Consider the following 21,754-nt stretch of genomic DNA (forward strand, 5'->3'; position numbering starts at 1 on the left):
TCAATAAGAGTTTTACAAAAATATTAATTCACAGTTGCTTGATGCTGTATTTCTAGTTTATTGGTTTACCTTTTTAGTTGTAAAAACTCAACTCGATTCATTCACTCTCTCGCTAAACCTAAAAGATCTTAATCAATCCATTCACATTGTTACCAATGCCTTGATTCTAATTCAATGTTTTCTCTTAAATTAAGTGGAATCTTTAATTAATCTATATTTTCAATTTTACTCTTAAGTGATAGTTTTTCTCATTTTACCGATTTTATTTCTATTGAAATTTGAGTTTTAGTTACGTTATAGCAAATATCAACCGCATTCTTGAATTCAACGTGAAAAAAATCAATGCTTTACATTATGCAATTTCCTTTTTTTCAAGCCGGTAGGCCTACTGTACGAAACATGAATACTCTTGTTGACTTGCCATACGCATACAGATATATTACTCAAGATATACAGCACCTTATGATTTATTCTCCTTTCGTGTTTGACGGGTTTATTAGGATTACATTTAACAACCCCACCTTAAAAGAAATTCGCAGTTTAAAGCAAAATATACTTTTAGCTTACTTTACGGGATTAAAATGCTTTGAGGGTGACAAATTTATTTTAAACTACATATTAATGACTAAAATAATCAGTTTTCTTAGGGGTAGAATAGCAAGTTTTCTTTTGATAAACCGTTTAACAGCTTAGAATTTTTTTTTTTTGGGGGGGGGGGGGTTAGTGAAACTTTATCCAATTCAACTACCACTTTAATTCAATATATTTGGGGATTGTGATTTCATAATTTATTTTAAACATTCTAAACCTTAAACAAAGGATTGTATGAGGGGGGGAACTAATTTACTTCAAGAAATTACTTACTTAGGAACTTGACCATTAAAATTACCCCAAACAGTAATTGACCATATACTTAATTTGGTGCTGTATTCATAAAGGTTAGTTTGCATGACTGTCTACAAACACTGGGAAGTACATATTACATTTTTCTATTCTTTTCAGATGTCTTTTAAAGGAAAGATACAGGAATTCTCCAATGTAAACCAAACAACTATTAACTTTAGTTTTATTCAAAAATACAAGTCATCCTTCAGTTTATATCATAACAATACAGTTTTAGTTACACCAAGACACACACTGCCCTTCAAAAGTAGATAAGTGACCCATATAGCCTACCTATATTGTCTTTTGCCTTAACACCAAAGTTGGGTGAAGGGCTGCATACTAGTAAACATTTTGTAGCATAAGGTTAGGAAACTCATTGACAGCTAATTTAAGACTTGACAAACATTTTGGTATCCAAATTCCTTTGGGTGGTTTAAAGTTGTTTCTCTTTCTTTTTCACCTGACATTTACAGGACTAAGAAACGGGTATACCAATACAGCAACCTGAAGAGCCCTACAAATATACAGTAGATTGTCCTCACCACAACAGACCTACAAATATGCATTGTGTGGTCACAGGAATGGGCTTGCAAATATATAATGAGGTCACCATAATAGGCTTACAGAGATATAATGCCCTAAACATACTATTAATATTTACTAAGCTACAACCCTAGATGGAAAAAAGCAGGATAATAGAAGCCCGGGGGACCCAACAGGGAAAATAGCCATGAGGAAAGGAAACAAAGAAAACTAAATATTGCCTATATAAACTAAAATTAGAAAAATAACAAAACAAGAGAAAGAGAAATTAGATAGAATAGTGTGCCAGTGTACCCTCAAGCACGAGAACTCTAAACCCAAGACCGTGGAAGACCATGGTACAGAGGCTATGGCACTACCCACGACTAGAAAACAATGGTTTGATTTAGGAGTGGTGTTTACCTAGAGGAGCTGCTTACCATGGCAAAAGGTCTCTTCAACCCTACCAAGAGGAAAGTAGCCAATGAACAATTACAGTACAACAGTTAATCCCTTGGGTGAAAGAATTGTTTGGTGTATGAGGACAGAGGAGAATCTGTAAAGTATAGGCCAGACTAATCGGTGTATGTATTGGCAATGGAAAAGTGAACCATAACCAGAGAGAAGGATCCAATGTAGTACTGTTTGACCAGCTAAAGGACCCCATAAATCTAGCGGTATTATCTAAAAATACTACGTTGGTATTTGTTTATTGATTTAGAAATATGGCCGTATGACAAAATTTCAGGTTTCCAATAAATCACTAAAGCAGATCAACAAAAATACACACGACTGTACATTACCTACTCTAAAAGGATTCCCAACTATAGAAAATTGCCATTCCATGAACAGGATCAATCGAGTACTGTAATCACAACCTTTTCTTAATCTTGATTTGCCAAGGAGATTAGATTGAGGATTTATGGTTTGAATGTGTTAAGTCTGGGATGCTGAACTCCTAACCACACTTAAAAAGCCAGAAACCTCGAACTGACCTCCTAGGTAAAACACTAAAAAAAGGAAACCTTACACTGGCTGTCTTCCTTAATAAAGGACTCTAGAACTTCCAGTACCTCGAACTAGCACCTTCAAACCAAAAATCATACACCTAATCTCTCAGCCAAAACAATTTTTTTTTTTACTTTCTATGAAAACATCTCAAACTGCAAACTTCACTAGTAAAAAAGTTTGAAATGACTGTATACCTTTGGCAATACACTTAAATATTCAGATTTTCTAAAGAAAAAAAAAATAACAGGCAATGACAGACTTCCTAGGCAACAAACTCAAACTGAAAGAGTTCCTTAGCAAAATGCTCGAACTGATACCCCCTAAGTAAAATCTCTCAACCTTTTTCAGACTTCGTATGATGAAAGTTAACATTTGGCAGCCCTTTGTAAGTAAAACACTCAAACCGAGTCTTTCTTAACAAATGCATGAAAACTTCTGATTTTCTATTAAAAAAAAAAACCACCTTTCAAAAACCTAGGCAAACTTCCAAAACACTTTCCACAATAAAAAGCTCCCAAAATAAACATTCTAGATACCACACAGTCAGCACAAAAATTCCAAAATAATTTTCCACTGAGAATAAAAGCTTGAAGTTTCCCATTTGGGAAAAAAAAGACCACTTTCTATGGAGAAAACTCGGTGCTATTATAGTATGCTATCTACCGTCGAATTTCTATTATAGTATGCTATCTACCGTCGAATTTCTACTAGTGTGGTATCTACCACAAAGTATGTTGTCTACCGTCAATGTTAATCCTCCTGTTTGATGAGGATTATCAAACAGATTACTTACCACCAGTATGTTATCCTCATTGGACTTTAATGATAGTTTAATAATATTTATTGGCTGGACAACATGGGTGCATAATTATAAGCAGTTTGTAGGGAAACTTTTTTTTTTTTAAATTATTCAAAGCTCATCATACAAAAATGTTACTAGTTAATCAAATGAAAAATCAAATATTACAAAACTGAAAGAAAATAATCTATGAAAAATATTCAATCAAAAATTTACTCTATTACTGCATGTAAACATATCTTACATCATTCAAGAAAGCAGGAAATACATCTTCGCCTTTTCTCGGAACTTTCCAATTGAAACCACACTACACACTTCCAGACACATTAAACCAATCAGTGATAGTATTAGGGGATTTCCCAGTTAATTGTAAAGTAGTGTTAATTGGGGTCTCATAAACAAAATAATAAACCAATTCCAACATTTCAGAAAGGGGTGGTAGATAGCAAAATCGGCGGTAGATAGCATACTATAATAGCACCGAAAACTCAATACCTACAGAAATAAACCCTTTCCAAGTCAGAAAAAACCTTACTTCTTATGTCCTAGAGAAAAAAAAACTTCCTTAAGAGAAACTTCTGCATTTTCTAAGCTAGACCAGGTTTACTACCTCTGTACAATAACACCTTTTGCCAAGCCGAAATCTCCCCACTCAACAGCTAGGACTGCCTGATTATTAGGTAAAAATCTCCTACTTTAATATCAAATTGTTTATACTTTGTAAAATAAGAATTCTCTTTTTAAGACAAAACCTCACTTTCTAAGCAAAATGAGCTTCCCTTGCAAGGCAGGACATTCTTCCCTTTCTGGCTAAAGCTTTCATAAAAAAAACAACCAAATTTTGAGGGCAAAACAAACTTCTGAAATAGCCGACATTTTATGCAGATTAAAACGTGCAATTGCCCTTGAAGCAGAACAATCTAATAGGATAATACTAAATAACTCATACTTTCCAAGCGGAATAGTAACGAAAAATAAATAGCAATCCAAAGCAAAAACCAACAACTGTTTCATGAAAAATTACTTCTGTATTAAAATATCCCCCAGAACCAAATACACAATTTAAAACTAATAAAATTTCTAACCAAATAACTGCCTTTTTACGTTAATATTTCTGAACCTTACAACATTCTGTCCTGACTTAATGAATGAATGATCTGAAGTTCTCAGACTAGCTTCTTAAACAAAGGAACATGGATTAACTAGAGAATAAAGTCCATTGATAAAGAACCTTGCTAAATAAGGAAAAACTCGAGAGAATTACATGCATACTTTCAAATGAAAACTTTTGAGACTGGGTAATACTCAACCAAAAGATCTTGCCTTTTAATACCACCTAAGAAAAAAAAAAAAAAGGGAAAAAAAAAAAAAAAAAAAAGTTGAATTTTCTAATATATTGATTTCCACCAAAGACAGACAAGACATCAAGACCAAATTTTTTAATATCTGTAAAAAAAGGTTTCTTGGATATAGGCAACGTACAACGAACAATTTTAAGCAAAAACATACTTCCCGTAGTTAACAGTTTGCCGAATGCAAAATTATAGCAAAACTCTTCAAGAATGCATGTGGGAAATATAGCTTCAGAAACAGAAAAGTGTAGGAAATATCCCAGAAAACAAGAGGAACAAGACAATCTTGAATTCACAACGAAAACTTAGTTGCAAACGTCAAAACTTGAAAGGTATTTCAAAATGTGAATTATCACAGGGTAGTAAAATATTGTAATTTCAAAAACTATCTAAATCAGCCCAATTTAAAAGCCAGAAGTATTCTATAGCCAAAACTTAAACCGAAAAACTACTTTCTATATAAGGTTTGAGTGTCCTAGATAAGAAATAAACGTCACCTGAATCCTTGAGGTCTTCCAAATAAGTCGAAACGTAAGCTGTAAACAAATTCATGAACTCAAATAATATTGAAGACGAGGAATCACGATCTTGTCATGTGCAAAATCCAAACAAGAAAAAAAAAGAGCAATTACATGCATACTAATGAAAACTTTTGAGATTGGGTAATACTCAACCAAAAGATATTCTTGCCTTTTAATACCACCTAAGAAAAAGAGATTGAATTCTCTAATATATTGATTTCCACCAAAGAAAACAAGACATCAGACCAAATTTTTTACGATCTGTAAAAAAAAAAAATTGGGGGATAAAGGCAACGAACGAAAAATTTTAAGCAAAAACATACTTTCCGTAGTTAATAACAGATTGCTGAATGCAAAATTATAGCAAAACTCTTCAAGAATGCATGTGGGAAATATAGCTTCATGAACAGAAAAGTGTGGCAAAAATCTCATAAAACAAGAGGAACAACACAATCTTAAATTCACAACGAAAACTTAGTTGCAGAACGTCAAAACTTGAAAGGCATTCCAAAATGTGAATTATCACAGGCTAGCAAAATATTGTAATGTCAAAAACTATCTAAATCAGCCCCATTTAAAAGCCAAAAGTATTCCATAACCAAACCTAAACCGAAAAACTACTTTCTATGGAGGTTTGAGTGTCCTAGATAAGAAATAAATGTCATCTGAATCCTTAGGGTCTTCCAAATAAGTCGAAACGTAAGCTGTAAACTTTACTTCATGAACTCAAAAAATAATGAAGCAGACGAATCACGATCTTGTCATGTGCAAAATCAAAACTAAAAGAAAAAAAAAGAATAGAGTAACTTCACACCACAAATAACAGAATAAATGGCTAAACTCCACTATTAGACATTAAATTCTCAATACCAAACTCCATTGTCTTCAGATGATTTGTGTGTACCACTGCGAGGAATAAGATTTTGTATGCTGAAATCTATTATCTGATATCAATTTCTGACAACCAAATTTCACAGCCATCTCCTAATGGTTGAATACAAAATCTCCACCCACCAAAGTTCTGATAAATCCAAGGTTATAAGATAACATCCAAAAACTAACCATCCCATAACATAAGCAGTGTTCATGCTGGGAAAAACAAAGCACAGGTTAGTCTTCCTATCCTATCTGCTGAACACAATCTTATTAGAATATTCTAGCTCAGGGACAAGTTCAATACACACCAATGCATCCGGGAACCAATCCCTTGGCACATACTAGACTACTGTATGTAACACGTAGCCAAAGCCACACATGAAGTAACCATGATTCAAGCGGGATCAATCTTCCAATCCACAAAAGTTCGCATTCAAGAAATTGAACCTCTGCGGTAAAATAGCAGGAGATAAATTCCTTTTGCACTTGAATTGACAAAGGCCACTCTTCTTTAAACTACATTCTTGAGGAAGAGCCAGACAGCGCTAAAGCTCTGACAATTTATACGATATGTTGAGACAACAATTAGCTTATTATTACCACTTATGCAGCCTGGTTGGGTGAAAACTCTTGACCTCAATTACTAGGAAAGCACAAGAAGCATATTTGAAAACCCCAACTCATTAGAAATGGACCAGAAATAAGAGGGCCCTGAGGTCTGTGTGTAGAAAGTGCTAATCAAATTCAAGCCCTTTGCACTGTATTCAAATTGACCTACGAGCCTTTCACAATACATTTATAGCTCTAAGAAAACAAATTCGCTTCAATCATCACACTTAATGACAACTATTATTAAAGAATAAACAGATTCTAAACCATTGGGGGAACCGTCAATGCCATTGACAAGTGTTATTCATGCACTGCCCAACTAGTAACTCTCCTCAAAGACCAATAGAAGCTTCTAAAATTGCATGCAAGGCAAAAGCTAAATTCCTGATAGCATTCTACATTTAAGGGTCGCTCATGAATGGTAAAGGCAAGGGGCAGTAACAATGTACTATAGACTTATGATATATCGATATGATCAGTACCTTAGACCCATCTCCCCTCAAGCTAAGACCAGGGAGGGAGCACAAGGATAGTCAGGTTGCAGACACTATAGAGCCACCTTCTCAAACATGTTCAAATTAACTACAGGTTGAAGTAATTTATCTATTGTACCATTGTGTTCTCCTCTTTGTCCTCTTACAGATATTGACACCAAACACGGGACTTCAGTAAACTTTAAAAATCAATCATTTGCTTCAATTGATCATTAATAACTAATCAATAGATTAGAATCATTTAGCACACAGCATTAATTCCAGTATACTTGTACTGTTTAGACAAGTTTAAAAGAGAGAGTAATAAGGGAGGAGTAGCTTTTTGAAATTAATACTACAAAAAGGATTAATTATTGATAAATTAGTAATTAATCCTCTTACAACCTTCTGCTCTGTGATCAATAAGTACTCTTCTAGAGTCCACAGACCAAATTTTGTGCTGATCCAATGGTTAAGAGAAGTCAAAATTTAATTGCTATTCACTTTTAATTAATTACAAATTAGGGAAATAGAATCTTGGAAAAAATAGAGGATCAATAGATACTGACCCATGGAATGTACCCAAGTTTCATGGAGATTGGTTCATGAATTAACGAAGTAGGCAAAAAATGATACTGTAATATACACGCCACGTACAAGCAGAACATGAGTTGCAACTTGACAGGCCTTCAGCCTGTAAAATGAAGTTGCACAAAATCATGTGCACAATGGATGTGGGAGCAATTATCAAATAATGAGTAGACTCCTAATTTTTAAACTCAAGTACTGTGTAAAGGAAACGTAAGTTCCCGCAACAACAGCAGAGGCATTTTCTTCTATTTGGAGCTAGTGAAACGATAACAATAGTTATGCCTTTGCACTTAACCAACCACGTCTGAATCTGGGCTACCAGAACAATTGTGGGTTTAGAAAGGAGAGGGACCATCGACAGGATTTTCATGTTAGCAAATACAGGATAAATTTCGAGAGCAAAATACAGACCTTACATAGGCCTTTGGAATGGTAATTCGTGAGCTTTTATGGGAGATACTTGCAAATTTATCAAAATACTTCAGCATTTTCATTTTGACATGGAAGCAAGTCTGTATTGACTGCTTGGAATCCTCAGCCTACCCTCTGAAGATAAGCTTAAAGCAAGGTTATGTTCTAGACCCTCACCTTTTCAATCTGTTCTTATCCTTAAAGGACTTTATTGCAAGAAAAACTTGATTGAGCTCAAACAGAATACCAAATGGATGGTAGCCTTTTCAACATCAGACACTTAAAACACCCAGACTAAAACACATGAATGCTAATAAAAGAGGAGGCATATTTCATAGAACCACATGCTAAAACTAACCAAGATGTTCCTGTATTCGCCAAGCAAGTGTTGTCCTTGTCAAATTGGTATATTGTATCTTCCACAGCCGAAATCACAGACTTGCTGGAGAAAACAAAAGGGGGTTTATATGCTTTCAGAAAGCTGAAGGCAGGGTGTGTGTGTGTTTTTTTTTTTTTTTTTTTTTTTTTTAAAGAACAAGAGCCCAACTAACTACTAAAATCAATTTACAATATATAAAGCAATGCATTTTCCTACTCTCCTCTATATTGGCCTGGATTCTACTGTATGTTGATGCTATCCTAAGCAACTTTTACACATTTCCTGTTTGCATAAAATTATGATCCTCACCTGGCAAGATTGGATTCCTCACAAATATTCAGAAAAGAACAGAATGCAAAAGTATAGCAGTCATGCTCATCAAACACAAACTATGATGGGTTGGGTACTTGATCCCTTTGTCTGAAGAATGGCTCACCCCATCCACCAACAAAAAAAAAAAAAGTGTGTATGGACAACTGAAAAACGGGCTGTTGAAGATCTGGCGGCCCGAAGAAGAAATACAAAGACCACACCCAGTCATCCTTAAAGAAATGCAAAGTTCCACCAAACAACCAAGACCCGTTGTTAGTCAACGTATGGCATGGAAAATGAGGGTTAACGTGGTCACACACTACCCTCTAGCAGTCATACATCTTTTTTAAAAAAAGACAGCAAGAACACAGTAGACAAGAGGTCCCTGCAGCCCCAAATCCTTATTCGATATGCGACGAAGATACATTAAAAGTCTACGAATGACCTAGTGAACCATAGCAATAGACAGCAACAGCTATACAACAAGGTCCGAGACCTCGTCATATTGTAGGAAAAAAAACTATCACAAAGTAATTCTTCCCGAATTCCATACTTCTGTTGTGCACTAAAATTTTGTTGGTGTCTAAAAATATACCATCAAAAGGAAATCCTTTATGAATCCAGTACCACCATCAATACCTCTAGCAAAAAAACTTCTTTCTCTTACAATGCACAGCTATAGTTAAAAAGAATTCTCCATATAACCTAATTTTGCATTAGGTTAAAGTATGGAAACCTCACGAAGACACCAAGATGAAGATTAAGATTTTTCAAGGTCTATATTTATGCAGTACTTGGTGATGGTCTGAGTTTCTCAATTATCTGAAAGCCTGAAATACTTGCCAAATACTAAAGTTAGTTTCTGTCTAATCTAGGCCAAACCATTCCATCAAAACTCCTCCAAGATTAGTAACCACAAACTCATTTTTATGTAATTGCTAACGATGTTAAAAATTTCCACGGGTTTCCCCTACAAATTTCAACTGGCAATCATGGTACATTGTACTTATTCCTGCTGTATGTCTAGTAATGGATACAAAGACTGAGGAAAAGCTATTTAAGACCCAACCTGGTACTATCTTTTGAAGCAGTGTGTGTCCATAATGTAAAAGAAAAACAATTAGTACGGCTATATTCTTAACCAAAGGTATAACTTTCAATTTACTAAACTTTGCAATAATGTATATTGTACTGTATCTAATTTCAACCTACTGAGACATCTGGCAGAATATAAAAATATTTTGTTACCTAACAAATGTTTGTAAAATACAGTTTAATGCAAACTACTGCACAGTAAAAAAATCAGTATGCGATACAAGTTTATCAAATTCCCACTCGACAAAAATTACAAGTTCTGATCTAGCAATGTGTTGTAAACGATAAATAACGCTGCAAGTTGAATTTGTCAACACAAAATAAAATTTACATGAAATTGGCCAGGAAATAGTGGCTCAAAGATTTGTTTAACTAAATATCAAGAATTTTTTTACCGACATGACAAATTTTCTAATACAAAAATAAATTTAAACATCTAAAAGTCCCTTGGTTTTGAAGGCTTGTAAATAGCAACACATTTTCTGCAATAAAATGTCCTGTGGAAAATCTCAAAGAAAAATGAAAGTAGAATATCAAAGAGTATGCTTCAACCCTGTAGAGTTCCTCATCATTTATTCATAGAGGAATTGTACTTGAATTGTATTTATGGCAATTACTCTTCAACATTGCTACTAAGAAATTCATTGGAAAACACTACACATTTCTACGTCATGTTTAAAAACACTTACAAGAAAGACCAGTATTTGCCTACACACTAAACCTCAGTCATTGAAGAGAAAGTAAGCAAATGGCTCATCTCAGGAGTAACCTTACCACCTCCATTGGACTTCTGTGCATAGTTTTTTTTTCTTACATCAAAAATGGACTTTACATTCTCCAACAGCGACAGAGAAAACAAGCATGCACATGAAAAAGCACAGGGGAAGCGAGGGACTCCTCCCATCTCAACAAATCAGCTGTAAGCTTAGAAAATGGACCTTTGAATCTGATTCGAAGCTGATAACTGGCTGGTTACTCCCTGCCGAGAACACTCACATGGGCCATGGCAATGCTGACTCCAAGGAGTTCTTTATTTTATTTCTTCACAAATTTTTCTACCTACCATCTTTACAAATTTTTTTAACAACACATTTCATATCAGTGAACTTCTGTACTTCAATTTATGTCCTAGAAATGATAAACTATAATTGTTATCTTTAAACTGCCAGGTTTAGGAGACAATTTAGGAAACTGCTCCAGTTCTCACTCAATAATTCATATAAAATAGGATAAAAAAATAGACCTAACTAACACCACAGTACAAGACAATAACTAATTGAAGCAACTGCAACCAAACTCGATCATTTTCTCAGAACATCTGATGAGTACAACTATATTTACACAAAGTTTAACCATGGTTTACTATCTGGATAAATTGAGATGTTAATATCTGTACCATGGAAAAACTGAACAGCTTAAACTGTTAATAAGAGTAAGAGTAATAAGATTGATAACTTTAAGAGTGAAAATATTAGATTAATAATGCAAGGAGCAAAATTCAAAATATTTTCAAACTAACGTTAAATTACTCATATCTGGAAGTTTATCATCCCATTTTAAGACCAAAGAATATTGCCAAATATAATTGAGATCTCTGCAAAGTTAGGACAAGAAAAAATTTCTTATAACCCTCTCCAACTTTTCAAAAATCTAAATATTTCCTAAATGTAAATTGTAGAGCCATACAGAGTTTCACACAAAAAGACACTAAGTCATGATTATGATTATGTTGAATTATTTTGTCCTACTAGGTCGAGAGATTTTATGAGAACTGAGCAGAGCAAGAACTGAAATACAGAAATCCTTTCACAAAATAAATTTACAATTTGGTATTAAAAATAATTTCTTTTGTTCAAACTTACAAATTGAATTTTGAACTTGGTAACCTTATTGAATTTAAGTCCTGAAATTCAATTGGAATTGTGGGACACAGATTTACATACACAGTGTATCTTAACCCACAAAATTCTCCATATTTCAAGTCACTTTAGCATTGAAAATACTAATATTTGAAACAAATCGGAAATAAATGAATTTCTCAAGTTGATTACATTTATAAAACCCCAAGCATCTAATACATAAATGTATTTTTTTCTTTTAACAACTTTGAACACCGACTGATATCGTTTTATTCCTAGGCCCAGAAATTGACTTCTTATCAAGATTTCACTTGTTAGTTACTTGGTGCCCAACGGATAACACTACTTCACTTACCTACTGAAATAACTACTTTAAAAAACATTAACAGATACTGTAATTAAATAGGGAATGCAATTTTAAATAAAAAAATAGGTCTATCAATGTACCATTAAGCAGAATAAACTATGGCATAATTAAGGCCCATTCTCATCTCTATAATTAAGATTTAATTGCTGATTATTCACACGTAATGTAACTTCGGCTTATTTTGAAAATTGTCCATTTAAATATCTCAACCTATTGTCAACAATATAAAGTTCCTCAATATAACTTTTGAATTCAAATGATTCAATCATATACATTGAAAACCTTAATCAAACTTCCCTTGATGTGGGAGCTTTAGTTTCAAATATTCCAGTTACTCCCATCCACAATACTAATATAAACTATTGTGAACATCCCCATCTTATACCTAAATTCAGTCAACAATATACAACAGCTTTTAAATTGGAAATTAATTCAAAGTTCTCTAAAGTTTCACTGTTTGGAACATGCATAAGCCAGCAGTGTCTTGAAATATGGAGATATGACATAATAGCAATTCTCGATAAACTAATTTGCATAATTTACATTTTTTTTTTTTTTTAATTTAGCAAGATGTATTACCTTTGATGGAGTCATTTGCTTGGTAACTACGACATGTTGTCCATCGATCAAATTTCATATAAAGATGAATTAATGTTATATATTTCCCATCATGGAATAAGACATGTAAGTAATTCAGTCTGTGATAATCAACCTCTCCTAAATGAACTATCTCGAAAGGCCATGGCCTAAGCAATGGAATATAACAGTAGCCTAATGAAAGACATGAAAAACTATCAACTTTCTAAACTAACATATTAGGCTATTTGCTAAAAAATACTGAATTAAGGTTATAAAAAGTACATTTAACTGAAAGTCCCTTCAGCAATTGAAGAATTAATATTCTTAATTATCAGAACTTTATCAAGAAAATTACCTGCGTAGAAAAGATTATGTCTCATATTCTAAAACAAAAATATTCCCAACTACCACCGAAATGTATGACAAAATTGAAATATTCTATTTTTCTGATAAGCTACACAAACTTCAGGATAACTAATGTCAGTTCTTTTAACCATCCTTTATAAATCTAATTTAATTTGAGCTAAAATAATTCTTATACAATTACTGAATTGTACATCACAAATATGGCTTATAGACTAAGCACTGAACAATGCAGTACCTGATATCACATATAAAGACTAAGAATTTTAGTTGAATATCCTTAAATGGTAATTTTGCATTATTGCCAAAATCCTAATTTAAGAGAAAATTTTATCTTGGTATGGTGGACTTCCCATATGCCTAAAATAATATATCATCAATTTACTCTCTAGCCTACTAAACTTGATATTTATGATAAAGAACTTTTACTTACTGTAGTACTGTATTTAACTCAGTAATTTTGTCACTAAGCAACTTTATCACCTTGATAGAATATGTAAACCATAAAAATCTGAACCCTACAAAAGTCATTAATGAAAATAATTATTACAGTACTGTATCTCAATTTCCCTAAGTACAGTAAGATCAAAATTGCTCAGAATGACTGTGCATGAACTAAATCCCTTTTGTGTACATCTCTCAATGCTGCATTTAACTAAGCACTACTTCTTGACGGATGATGTCAGAGTGTGACAGGTTTTTCTAGAAGTTCTTGAGCAGCAGAATCCTCAACATATTTGGAGCTGTTTAAGATGTCTGGACCACAAAACACTCCATTTCTAAGATTATATTCTGAGGATTAGAGAAAAGGTTAATTGCATCGTCTAGCAACGTATTATGACAGACAACTCGATACAACCAGGATTAAGGCATCCTGATATCCATGACCCTTTTACTGAGGGACACATGAGCCAGAGGCATTTTCTTTTTTTTTACTGAAATCCTATTATATTAGATAAAATTACATTTTGCAATTAAAACTAGAATTGTAGTGCAAAAAAGAAAAAAAAATCACAAAAAAGGTGGAAGAGGTTTCTTAATATCCTATATTGCTATAAAAAAAAAATCAGTAGTATCAGTGACAATTTTCATTAGAATTATTATTCCATTATAACTATTATCATGGTTATTGTTACATGGTACTCAGGGTTGGCTATATCTTGTATCAGACAATGCAAAAAATGTTCTCAAAAGCTGATAAAACACTATTATAGTTTAGACATTAATTTACCTTTCCTTGTTTTAATTAGGTTAAATCTCAAATAAATCTAATAAAAAGACCACCCAGTTTCACTTACATAGAACTTACTGCTCATGTTAACAATTTCTCAAGATACTTGACTGATGGCAAACCAATGTGCACAATTCACTAAAACTTAATTCCCATATTGAAAGAACATGAAAACATGCTATCTATCTTTCTGTTCATAAAATTTCTAAATGTTTCATGAGAAACAAACTTGGCGATATTCTCTGGAATACAACATTCCCCAAATTCATTTAAATAAAAGATTTTCAATCAATCTTATTAATAAAACTATTTTCAAGCAATTTTATTAAGAAAACTATTTTCAAAATGATATCAAGAAAACTATTTTCAAACAATTTAATCAAGAAAACTATTTAAGCCCATTCAGATATTGGCAGGGTTAGTCACCAAGATTTAATTTCACATTCTAATAAATCAGAATCATATCTGTTCTGTGTAATCTAAAATGATTTAATTTAGTTTTTACAGAATTACTGTACGTTACCAGCCTTTACTTTAAATTATGTACCTTATATAACTCATTTAAAAATTTCCCAACAAACCATATTTCACTCACCAAGAAAAGAAAATACTAAAATAAATTACATTTAATTATCAATGTTAAAAAAAAAAAATTCAATTTAGTTAAAAATTTCCCTCAAACCACATTTCAATCTCCTGTGCTATAGCTTAAGAACTCCCTTAAATAAACTATTTTTCACTTACATTTAGGTAAGAAATTTCCTTGAATGAACCATATTTCCATCTCATTTAGCTAAAATAATTCCCTCCCCATGAACCATGTTTCTCTCAATTACAAATTTCCCCCAATGACCCATATTTCACTCATTTAGTTACAAATTTCCCAAATTTACCAATATTTCACTAATTTAGTGTAAAACTTCCACCAATACACCACATTTCACTAATTTTATGCCTACCTTATATCACTACACTTCAGTTCCTTCCAGATCTTCTATTTTTTCATACTGTACTATATTTGTAATTTACCGTGTTTCTTTGTTCCGAAAAACGTCCAGCTTACACACAAAAACAACTTATTTCTGAAAGGATGGAAAAAGGACAATTAGTTCACATTCCTGTAAATCTTTCAAGTTCAATAAATTCTAAATTAAAGCAATGAGATTAAACTGTGACATGATCAATTTCCATAAGGCCCTATTCTCAATAAAAGCCACTAAATAGGTAGGTAGTATGTTGGCAAGGGCACTAGGCATCCATTGAAATACTACTGCTAAGGAGTAATTGGGTCCTTTGACTGGCCAGACAGTACTGTATTGGATCCTTCTCTCTGGTTACAGATAATTTTCCCTTTGCCTACACATACATCGAATAGCCTGGCCTATTCTTTACATATTCTCCTCTGTCCTCATACCAGACAACACTGATATTACCAAAAAAATCTTTACTTTGCTCAAGGGGCTAACTACTGTACTGTCATTGTTCAGTGTCTACTTTCCTCTTGGTATGGGTAGAAGAGACACTTTAGCTAATGTAAGCAGCTCTTCTACCCATACCAAGAAGAAAGTAGACACTGAACAAATACAGTACATTAGTCAGCTGTGAATATTTCAAAAATTCAAGACTATATCAAATACATAATCATAACACAAATCTATTGTGTGTTCAGTAAAAGATAGAAATAAAGAACGAGTGGTGGCGATTTTCTTCTCAACTTACTTTTAGCTCCACTCATCTTTCTTGATTTCTGATTTCTAGTTAATCATACTCCAATATTCCCTAACAAGAGTACTGTAGTTTGTGTACCAAAGTAGCTTCAAATATAAGCTGATGTTTAACGAAAAAGTAACTTAAGGATGGACAACTCGGTCCGAAATAGGTTTCTTCAATGTTAAATAAAGATTTCTAATTAATTCCTTAATCTTTGACCAAACATTTCCCACATAACATACATAAATACCTCAATTTACAGAGCAACTTTCTGGCACAAGCTTATGCAGATCTCATTACAGTATACTAAATTGTGAGAATTATTTCTGATAACAGCAATGAGACAAATCAAACAATGACAAATTTCAAGAAAAGAAAACTTTTATACTTGGTCTGATTCCTAGGAGAAATGGCCATAACATTATCATCTTAATTATTTGTAAACTCTTCTATCCTTATCCTTGATTGAGCCTGGCATATTGTATTCTATGCCTGTTTTGTTTAGGAATGATTAATCTGGAACCAAAACTCTGTTTCAAAGATAAGATCAAGACTAAAAAGCCAAGGTCAAAGTAAACTAAACAAAGACCTAGTTATGAACATTTTAAAAGCTTACCAACTTTATTGAAATTTAAGGAAAATATTTCTTGGTTATTCTAAATATTAGCTGTACATACATTTCAGGAGACAAAAGGGCTGTTTTATCAGATCCAAAATCTGCAATACTATCACTGTACAACCAGTAATCAGACATTTTAAATGGGAAGTGATAAAATGTGACATTTTCTTTCACTAGTAAAAAAAATTTCTAGTTTTGAAAATAAATCTTTAATCAAATATTTTTTCAAAATCAATTAAAGAGATGAGTGGACTATCAGTCCTGGTTCCAGATCTAAAAGTGAGGAAGCTTGCTGTGCACCTTCATCTTAACTATTAAGAGTACAGTTTCCTTTGATTCCACATTGGGGTCATCACCTGAAGAGGACGATGATTGTAGGGCAAACTGACAAGGGAGTATGAATTGAGAAACAAAGCTTTTTGAGGAAAGAGGAATATCTTTGATCCAATAACTGTCATGAGAGTATGTTTCAGGAATTTCATCTTTGATATTGTATATCCAACACACAAGTCAAGGACTGACGGTGGGGAGTACGGAAATTTATTAGGCCACGAAACTTTTTTTTGATGCAGTATTCTATGCTATTCAGTTACTAACTTTAGTTTCAAATTTGGGATCATTACACTTTTCAGCCTTTCAGATATGAGTTTAGCCCTGTTTCAATTTTCTTGTAGGGGTTGGGAAGTTTGTTTTTAGTCCCCAAGATAGAGGCAGAAAGAAAGTAAAAAAATGGCCAATCATACTGCCTCCATTCCAGACTTACATCTTTATGTTACCATAGACAAAATGCTTACCGTCCCGTATGCTATCTGGGATAGCTAGCAAGGTTGGCCAGGGCACTAGCCACCTGTTGAGATACTACCATTAATGTTATTGGATCCTTTGACTGGCCAAACAGTACTACATTGGATCTCTCTCTCTGGTTACGGCTCAATTTTTCTTTGCCTACACATACTCCTAATAGTCTGGCCTATTCTTTCCACATTCTCCTCTGTCCTCATACACCTGACAACACAGATTACCCAACAATAATTCTTTATTCAACGGGTTAACTACTGCAATGTACTGTAATTCTTCAGTGGCTACTTTCCTCTTGGTAAGGGTAGAAGAGACTTTAGCTATAGTAAGGATCTGTTCTAGAAGGACAATCCAAAATCAAAACATTGTTCTGTAGTCTTGGCTAGTGCCATAGCATCTTTACTATGGTCTTCCACTGTCTTGTGTTTGAGTTCTCTTGCTTGAGGGTACACTCGGGCATGCTATTCTATCTTGTTTCTCTTCCTCTTGTTTAAATGAAGTTTTTATTGCTCATGTATGATAGATCTAATCTAAAGTTAATGATCTTTAAATATTTCATTTTGATTGCCATTACTTCTCTTGTAGTTTGATTTCCTTATTTCCTTACCCTCACTGGGCTTTTTCATGTTGGAGCCCTTGGGCTTATAGACTCAGGCTTTTCCTACTAGGGTTGTAGCTTAGCTAGTAGTAGTAATAATAATAATAAATAATAATTATTAATAATAATAATTAATAATAATAATTAACAATAATAATTAATAATAATAATAAATAATAATAATAATAATAAATAATAATAATAATAATAACATTAATTGAGCAACCACCACAAGATAAAGCACTAAGACATGAAAAAGCTTGAGTGCTTCTGAAGACGGTCTGGTGCACGCACAACCCAACTTTCAACCAACTGCAAGATTCCTCTAAGATAAGGGTAGTACCTGACTGCGAGTTCTGGTCCTGGCTGGAACCTAGACTTACTCAGCAGTTGAGGCATATGCATTATGGATCAACTCCCAAAGTCCAAGAGATTGTATTTTAGACACTTCTTTCTTGGTTCTCCCCACGCTATGGACAAGTTGCCAGCACTCGGGTAAGAGGGGTTGGATTTTCCTCGGATATCCTCGCAGAGCACACGAATGACAAAACCCTCTTCTACATGCAAAACTTCAAACATAAGAGATGGGATGAGACAGGGCTCAAATCTGGGTCATGCACAGGCAGCGTCCGAGTTTGGCTACGTGCACTGGCACTAGACAAAGTAGCTTCTACACCTAGAGCGAGACAAAGGCAGACACCATGTTAATCGCCTATGCTCTAACAAAATAAATGCAGCAGTCTTGCCAGTTAGAAACTTTACGAGGCCTTATCAATTGCTTGGATGAGGTACCAAGAACAGCAAAGAATTTTAGAAGCAAGTCTTATTAGAACGAGAAGTCTATCACCTTCCATCATGAGACCATGCTCACGACTGGGCAGTAGTCTTTACGTCCACTACTGAGAGGAGCTTTTCCCACCCAAGAGGCAGAGGAACTCCGAGATCTGGTTTAGAAATGATCGGACTCCAGAAAAATCCCCTCTTTGATATCCATCATAGAGAATGGCCTACTTTCCTAGGGGAGGGAGGGCCAAGGGAGTTTCTTCAGGATGTGAAATAGGCAGAAAGGGAAACAATTTAGCATAAGACGACAAACCATCTGAAAGCCACGCGAATCTAAGACAGTCTAGACTATCGATAAACCAGTCTTGAACGAAGACTGGTGAAACTGTCAATAAATCCCATGGGTGTTGAAACTTGGAAGGCAACTTCAAACACACCTTAGTCTTGGATTGAGAGGGGGGGCTTCTGGCCCACTTCTTGTCTAGCAGGAAGGTGAAAAGGTCAATACCTTGAGAACCCTTCAAACCGAAGCCACTCCATTATGCCTGGATGTAGGGACCATTCTGACTTAATGTTGTTCCAGGCAACTAAGTGGCTGCATGCCCAATATACATGCTTGGAATGGGACTGGCTGACAACACGCTGTCATGTTATGTCCTCCCAAAATACACCTGCTTCATTAGCTTGTACAGCTAGCCTTAAGCCAATATGGTGGTGGTGTTGCAACAATCCATCAAATGTCTCAATGTTCTCAGAAGGCTTTCAGCACTATTAGGCTACCAGTTCCACAACATTGTGAAATAGTTGCTTCTTCATCTGACCACACTGTTGAGGTGACGCTGTTGTTTAAACATGGGCTCTTACCCTATTTTGATGTATCAGAGAAAAGTTGCTTATTTGGAGAAGCAGGAGTAACAGATCAGATTTGACTTGGAATAATTATACTCAGCTTAAGAGCTTTTTCTCAGACTTTATGCATCAACTAAAAAGGAATACAAATTAACCATAAAAACCCTTTCTGGTATAACCTAGGAACATAAGTGGTGGGCTACCTTCAATTTGCACTCTTTGGTGTCGATGCAGTAGTTCCTCCTTTTTTATCTAAACCAGATGACTATCATTCACTGTCCAAAGGAAAAGGAAACCCTTTTGGCTTGAGTATTTGGCAGTAAGCAGAGTAATGAGAAACATTATCTCCCTCATTCCTGTTTTCCCGAAGCAAAACTAACTAGTTTAGCTTTTTGATTTAGTAAAATTAAAGATCTCTTGATGGATTTTTGATACTCATGGAGGTGTAGAACCAAATGGTATTTTCCTTTGATTTTTTTGTAATAACTGCAGATTTCTTGGTTCCAAAGTTATCTGTTATTTCCAACAAATTAGCAAGAGGAAATTCTTTTAGTACTTGTTGGAGCATTGGTAATGTTACTTCTTTAATACGTAAATGTGTCATGGTAGCTCAAGTCCAGCTGATTACCGTCCAGTTTCCATAACTACCATATCTAAAGTTTTTGTAATGTCCAAATAGATTTGCTGAAGGTTATCAACTGTTTCTTAGTTTGCAACTTGGCTTTTGTAAAGGGCTAGGAGCATGTGATGCCCTTCTTACAATCTCTAATGCGGTACAGAAAGCCCTTGATTGGGGTTAGAAGTTCACATGAGTGCCCTTGATTTTAGTACAGTAAAGTACTACCTTTGTGTTAATCATGAGGAGCTATTTTTCAAAATCAAAACAGTTGGGAGAGGGTGGGTCTTTTCTTAGCATCATTACTGAATTTTCAAGTTATAAATTTCAGTTGTTTTTGATGGGCACCATAGCAAGCATAAGAATGTGATATCTGGTGTTCCTCAGGGTACTGTTCTTGGCCTATTACTTTTCATACTACAGTATATACATATGCCATGTGGTTTGCCCTAGAGAACAAGCTTGTTCCTTATGCAGATAGTGCTCTCTTTCCATCAATACCATCTCCTAAATGTAGATCTGTGGTTGCTGAATCCCTTAAAAGAAATCTGGCTAAAATTAGTGCACGTTGCAAACTATGGGGCACGAAGTTAAATCCTAACAAAACTCGAAAGTATGACAAACTCAAAATATGATCATAAGCAGGTCAAGGATATTGTTAATGTTTCTTTAATACTGTCTAAATTAAACTTTAGGTGTGATTCTCAACAAAAAATTTACTTTTGAGAAACATCAGATTTCACTCTTCCTCAATTGCAAAAAAAAAATGGCTTATTGAGAAAGTGGGTTTTAGTGATCAATCTATTCTGAAGGTGTTTTAATTCTTTCATTCTACCTTGTTTTACGTATTGTTCTAATGTCTGGTCTTCAGCTGCTTAATTTCTTGGAGAGGAACCTATGGTCTATTAAATTTCCTATGTCTGATCTAAATATTGATTTCTTGACCATCAATCAATTAGTTTGCTTTGCATGTAGCACAAGATTTTTCATAATTCTGATCATCCTTTAGTTAGATCTTCCTGGACAGTAACATCCTGTTCTGTTCGTAATGCTAGGCATGTAGTTAATTCTTCATAGTCTTGCCTTCTCCATACTAAGGCTTAATACTACACAGTATTCTAGAAGTTTTATTTCATCTGTGACCAAGTTGTGGAATAGTCTTCATAATCAGGTATAGGTAACTGAATTGGTAAAACTTCAAAAGTTCAAAATGGCAGCAAATATTCTAGTTGAACAGGCTGAAATGACTTATCATCTATATATGAAAGATCTGTTTTCATGCCGTTATTAAAATATTTTACTCTAATCGTTCAATAATTCTCATAGTTTACTTTATTTCCTTTCCTCACTGGGCTATTTTTCCCTGTTGGAGCTCTTGGGCTTAGAGCATCCTGCTTTTCCAACCACAGTTGTAGCTTAGTTGGTGGTGGTGATAAATATTAATATTAATAAACAAATAAATAAAAAATAATAAATGAAAAACAAAAAATTAAAATTAAAAATTAAAAATAAAAAAATAAAATTAAAAAATAATAAAGGATAAATA

The 21,754-nt window shown here is 34.0% G+C and overlaps 1 long non-coding RNA gene across 3 annotated transcripts in view; it reads right to left on the minus strand.

The window, feature by feature from the left end:
• Positions 1 to 737: 737 nt before the first annotated feature.
• Positions 738 to 21,754, minus strand: part of LOC137638754 (uncharacterized) — a 69,299-nt gene continuing 48,282 nt past the window's right edge. For 2 of the 3 annotated variants that reach the window (XR_011044183.1, XR_011044184.1), the window contains exons 8-9: positions 15,195 to 15,317; positions 740 to 13,796 (exon numbers count right to left, since the gene is read on the minus strand). This is a non-coding gene — a long non-coding RNA (uncharacterized lncRNA). Of the gene's footprint in view, positions 13,797 to 15,194; positions 15,318 to 21,754 lie in introns of all 3 variants that reach the window. The other variant, XR_011044185.1, reaches the window with a different exon arrangement.

This window comes from Palaemon carinicauda, chromosome 3 (assembly GCF_036898095.1).
Source record: "Palaemon carinicauda isolate YSFRI2023 chromosome 3, ASM3689809v2, whole genome shotgun sequence".
Classification (NCBI taxonomy): domain Eukaryota; kingdom Metazoa; phylum Arthropoda; class Malacostraca; order Decapoda; family Palaemonidae; genus Palaemon; species Palaemon carinicauda.